The sequence below is a fragment of the Lepidothrix coronata genome, unplaced genomic scaffold (assembly GCF_001604755.1).
Source record: "Lepidothrix coronata isolate B3197 unplaced genomic scaffold, Lepidothrix_coronata-1.0 Scaffold156, whole genome shotgun sequence".
In the NCBI taxonomy this organism is placed as follows: Eukaryota; Metazoa; Chordata; class Aves; order Passeriformes; family Pipridae; genus Lepidothrix; species Lepidothrix coronata.
In genome coordinates this window covers 1038590-1044779 of record NW_016690336.1, presented here as the reverse complement: position 1 = coordinate 1044779, position 6190 = coordinate 1038590, and positions in this window count along the sequence as shown.

Here is a 6190-nt window from a genome sequence, read left to right as displayed (position 1 = left end):
ACCACTCATCTCATGGGTTTGTGATTCCCACAAGCAACAGGGACGTTTCTTGGGCGTTGGTTGAGTTGGGTGAGGAACTGCAAACGTCTCCCCTTCAAAGAAAAGTAGATCTGGGACAGGAATAAGGCTGTGATGGGTGTGGTGGGAAAACTCCTCTCTCAGAGAAAGGAGGCACCGTGTGGGTCAGGATGTCTGAAGGAACAAGGGCCACTGAGCACAGAGCAGCAGTTGGGGGGTGGTGGAGTTGGGCTGGGTGTGGCTGTGAGGGAGCTGAGAGAGCTCCAGGTTGGAAACCAAAGGCTGGGAAGAGAGTCAGCTTCAGTAAGGTCCAGAGGGCAGAGCAGAGAGAAAAACAGGGGGAAATGGAAGCTTGGAGCATTGATGGAAAAACCTGACTTCATCCCAGCTCTTTCACAACCAGGGAAACCTTTTCATCCCTGTTTTGCTTGTGTACAAATTTCTGAAAGACCTCTTCTAAGAGCTGATTTATCCCACTCCAGAAGAGACCAAATACTTGGTCAAGATGGGCTCCAGCCATGGCCAAGCTTTCCAGGAAGTTTCCAAGACTTTTCTTTGCAATCTACTTTGAGATTCCTGGATGGAAAAGGCCAGGCTAAGGCAGATGGTAATTGTACCTGGTTGCCTGGTGATGTGGAGTATGAACTCAAGCCTTGCTCTTGTGGCTGCAGCATTAGCTGAGGTTTCAGCCCCAAAGCTGGGCTTTTTGAGTCCAGTGAAGAGTTCACTTTTGGTCACAGCTCTTGAGGCCACGCTCTGTAAAGCAGCAGAAACTTCAAGTAAAGATTTGGGCTTAAAAATTTCATAATCAGCCGCTCTGGGACACACATAAGCAGCTGATATCTTGCCCGAGCTGCTCCAAAAATACATGGCTTCTTGCTCCTGCAGCTGAAGAGAAAATCAGCAATTTGTATGGGTGAGTAAATTCATTTTCACCACTCCCAAAGGCCCATGTGATGGGTGATGACACCGACAAAAGCAGCACCAGTAGCAGGACGGAGGGAGGGTTCTCCCCAGGCTTTTGGCCAGGCTTCCCATGTTGCTGATGTTTTCCTTGGCATTTCTGCTGGAGTGGAACTGCTCCAGGGAAAGACTTTGCTGGCGGCTTTCCCAAACCAGTGCTGCTGGAACAGCTTCGTAGAATTATTTAGATTGGAAAAGATCTGAGACCATCAGGTCCAACCCTTGACCCAGCACCACCTCGTTCACCACCAAACCGTGTCCCCAAGTGCCACATCCACATACCTTTTGAACACTTCCAGGGATGGTGATTCCACCATTTCCCTGGGCAGCCTGTTCCTGTTCCCTCGTGCCCATCACTGCCACGTGCAATGCCCATTTCTCCAGTTCAGGGAGGCAGTTGAGTGACCCTCAGGTCACCTTTTTCCAGGTGCTGTTCCCTCGCTGATCCCTGGAGTCACCAGGGTTTGTCACCTGAGCAACAGAAAGGATCAAATCAGTGGGTGAAGCCTTCACAGACCCTTAGGGCTGGCTCTGTCTGCTGCTCTTCAGAAGCTGGTGAAGCCTGAGACGTGGTTATCCCAGGCAAATCCTACTGATCTCTCCCTAATCCTCCTCTCTCAACCCTTGGCAGCACTCTCCTTGGTCAAAAAAGGGAGGGAAAGAAGGAAGTGCAGCAAGTTAACAGCTTTTGGGAGCACTGAGCCAGCTGGATGTGTGTTCCCAGGGCTCTGCACCATGCTCAGAGCTACAACAACCCTCTCTTGTGTGACCCTACAGGGTCTGTGCTGCCCAGGTCACCCCAGACCTGGGCTCTGACCCAATGCTCCATTTCCAAAGCTCAGGCATCTGTCCTGCCCCGAGCTGGCAGGGCTGTGGAACATCCCTTGTGCCTGAGGGATAGTCCTGCACCATGAGGCCCAGGCAGCCTTGTCCCACCAGGACAAAGGGGACCATCCCTGTCCAGCCCTGCTGCCGGACCCTTTAGCCAAGCAGTGCTGTGTTACACACAGCCTGATCTGGTGCCATCAGCAGCTCAGAAAGATGCAATAATTTCCCCTTTCTGACCAGCATCACAACTCAGGGCCCAGGTTTCCAAATTGCAGAGCATCTCCCAAGACTTTCAGCATCAGCAGGAGCTGCTGGCGCTTGGTCCTGTCAAAAAATGGGGCCCTTGAATGTGACTCAACTGAAATACAAAATTAGCCAGAAAAGTAGGGATGAGTTGGAAGATTCGAGCTGTTTTGCCTTGATATTAATTCTTACCTGGATATTAATTCTTGCCTTGATATTAATTCTGGCCATGCATATCCCTGCAATGTTACAAACTCTGTTTACAGACTGTGCCAGGCAGAGACACACACACACACATTTTCACAGTGGTACAACAGACAAGGGGAAAAGCTGGGTCATCCTGTCCCCCAAAACAAAAGGTTGGCTTCCAGATGACTCAGGAATGTCCCAGAGATCAACTTTATCTATTTATATATTTATTCTGGCCTGCATCCATGAATCACTGCTAATAGCAAAGGGTTGCATAATTTTAAGGAGGATGCTTTTGTGATGCCTCTGACTAGAGAAAATACATCTATTTTGTCTTGTGCCTATGAATAGATACCCTGCTCTGACTCCCTGCATTTGCAAACCACAGATACTACTGAAAATAAGGCATGATTGGCAGGTAGAGCCTGATTAGCATTTACAAATTACCGTGGCCTTTCTCCAAGCGATCATTTGTACAAATTGTTTCCTCTGTCTCCGAGCTGAAAAGAAACAGAGCTATTAGGTGAGTTGAGACTTTAAAAGAGTCAGAACAAGGCTAATGCTCACACCATCTCATTTCACACCCTTTTGAATGCTCAGCTTTTACTGAACCGTGTCTTTTTTTTTTCCCCTTTCTTAAGAAAAAGGCCAAACACGGGCTTTGGGTGAAGAGGCGTTTTTTTTTTTCCCCTGAAGAAAATCCTTGATTTTCGCCTTTTTTTTTCCCCCCACAGCTTTTTTTTTTTTTCCTCTTTTCCTTACAGCAACTGTTCCTAAAATATTTGCTCATTGTGGTTTTCAAACAGATGAAAAATTGCTGTAACAGTTTAGATTATATGTTTTTTATTTTAAAACCGCATCAAAATGGAAACAGAGGCTTGCAAGAGAAAGAAAACCTCGCCTGATGAAAAACGCCTCAGAGTGGGCTGGGATGATATTCCTCCCCCCATATTCCAGCCAGGAATAGGCCTTGTGAGATTTTTGGACTGAGTGTATTACTGCACACTCCTCCTGAGATGTTTGGTAGCACCAATTATGGAGGTTCAAGCCGTGAGTCAAATACACCAGGCAGCTGAGATTGGTTCCAAAGATGTGCAACCCCCTCCAGACACGAGAATAATTTGGGTTTTTTTCCCCTTTTCCTTGTGCACATTGGACCTGGAGAAAGTGTTGTACCTTCCCTGTAATCAAAGACACGCAGCTGCTGTTATTTTTGTGGCGGTGAAGGTTTATGGTTTAAGGTTGAAGACCTCCAAGGCTTTCCTGCTCTCTGTAGGCAACACGAGGGTCAACTGGAGAGTCAGTGTGTCACTGAGCCCTCTTGAGCGAGGATGGCACTCCAGAAGTTTAATCCTACCCAATTTAATTGCAATGAACAGCATCACTTTGCTGAACAGCCCATCCAAATTTCATAGGCTTTTGAATCAATAATGAGGCATCTTAACTCCGGTTCTGAATACCAGGCAGAGTTCTGGCTGCAACCTTAATTAAAAACATCTCGCAGCAGGATAAATAAATAATTCCCTTTTAAGTCTGAGGCCATTTTGTGTTTCAGACCCTGCTGGGCTGCGGGAGGGATGGTGTGTGGGAGAGGTGTGACAGCTCTGCCTCGGTGAGATAAGTGGTGGAGAGGCAGTTTGCATCCCCCAGGGTGGTCCTGACCAAATCCTCACCCCCCTGTAACCCCTTCCTGGGCTCTTCAGACTTCCTGGCTGGAATCTCTTTGCTTTTTTTCTCTACCTTGCCTCAGAGATAATTTTTTTTCTCTGGTGGTTTGTTCTCTGGGGGCTTAAATAAATGGAGTGTGAGTAGGTGTGTGGGTGAGAGGAGGAGGCAGTGTTGGGAAGCGGAGCGGAGCGTTTCGCTCGGTGCAGGAATGTCGTGTGGTGCTGCCTGTCCAAAAAATCATCCTCCAACCCCTTTGCTCCTTGGCTCCCCTGGCCAAAATCAATGCAGAGCTGATGCTGAAATAACAAATGGGTGTTGTGGGTCGTGCTGAAGGGCTCTTGCTGGCCATGACACTTTTGCCAATGACCCAGCTGATGATACAAAATCGTTGACAGTGGTGTTTGCAGCTGAGAAAAAGATTGCTGGTGTAATGTGCAATGAGGCAGGACACATAATATCACAGTGAGTCACGGAGGTGAAGGTATTTCAGACTTTATTTTGGAAGGAAAAGAAGAGGTTTTAGAGGCTGTGATTTAAAATGAGCTTGGAGCCAACGTGCTTATGTCGGTTCAGATCAAGATGGGTGATGGAGGCAAAGCAGGGCCCCAAACTGAGGTTCCTCAAAGAGCAGCTCTGAGAAATTCAAGGCAGTGAAGGTTTTCAAAACGCTTTATTGAATGTTGGAAAATCTCTGAAAATGGGTACCTGGGTGACAGGTGACCTTTAAAGGTCACCCAGTCCAACCCCCCCTGCCATGGACAGGGACATCTTCAGCTACATCAGACCCCCATCCAACCTGACCTTGAACATTTCCAGGGATGGGGCAGCCACAGCTTCTCTGGACAAGCTGTGCCAGTGTTTATCAGCTTCATAGTAAAGACCTTCTCCCTTAAAGCTGATCTAAATCCATTCTCTTTCAGTTTAAAATCATCACCCCCTGTCCTGTTGCAACAGGCCCTGTGGAAAGGTTTGTTCCCCATCTTTCTTTTAGGCCCCCTGGAAGGCTGGAATAATAAATAAATAAAGAAATGCCCCTTTTCTTGCAGCCAAGAGATGCAGGGGAGGATTAGCACAGATCCAATGTAACAAACCCAATCCACGAGTTGTGACCAGACTCCCTTTCAACCTCTGCTGGTGGAACTCACAAATCAAACCCTCAAAACCTCCAAACCACACAAGTTTTAGCTCCTGATTCCACCAGAGTCAGACTCCAGGACAAGGGTGATTGGGAAGTGCTGAAAGAGGAGCTTCCCAGTGTCCTGGTGCCAGGAGCTTCCCAGTGCCATGATCCCTTCCTCACCCATCCCATCCCTCTGAAACCTCAGATGTGTACACATCACCCCTTGCAATAAAGCTATAAAGCCCTGAAATACATATATATGATATGAAATATATGTGCATATATATATATTTATATCCAAATATAGAAATATATTTTATATATTTATATATAAAATAGAAACTTATATATTCATATATAAAATATGTAATATATATATTTATATATATATATAAAAATTTTTAGATATATTCCTGAAATAAGAGACTTACCATCCTTGACATGCTGATTAATCACGGAGCATATGTTTTGTCAGGTTCATTGGGAGCTGAACATCTCCTCCTCAGCAGCCAGAGGGCTTGGCAAAGGTTGGGAACATGCACATGGATGGTTTGTTCCAGGCCCTGAAGGGATTTTAAGCCTTTCTTGTGGGTTCAGAGTGCAGGTTTATCCCCCTGCAATATTTAATACCTTGCTGTGGATCCCGAGGAATATCTGCTGCTCCATCATTATAATTAATAATAACACCCCACTGCGGGGAAAACCGCTTGTCTAAATGCTCTCAATTGTTAATGACTCAGACCTTAAGGTTTAATTCATCCTGTTCCCTCCTTGTTAATTAAAGGCACTCAGTCTCTCGTGGTGGCAGCCACGGGATTAAGAGGAGGAGCTTTAGTGCCACCACAGGGAAATCGTGGAGTTATCCCAGCCTGGGACACCCTGGGAACGGGGATGGCTGTGGATGCTTTATCTGACAGCAAAGATGGAAAACGTGCAACGTGGTGATAAACTCCCTTCCAGAGCTTCTAAAATCCTTTTTTTTTTTTTTTTTTTCTTCACAACCCAGAGATTATGGCCACGGCTGATTTCTGCTCCGATTCCTTGATAGTCAGGAATTATTTATTTTGCAGCTGTCAGGCTGGATTTGCCACATGCGGCGCTTTGCTGTTCTCTCTCTCTCTCTCTCTCTCTCTCTCTCTCGGATATCCTGAGGTTTTGTAT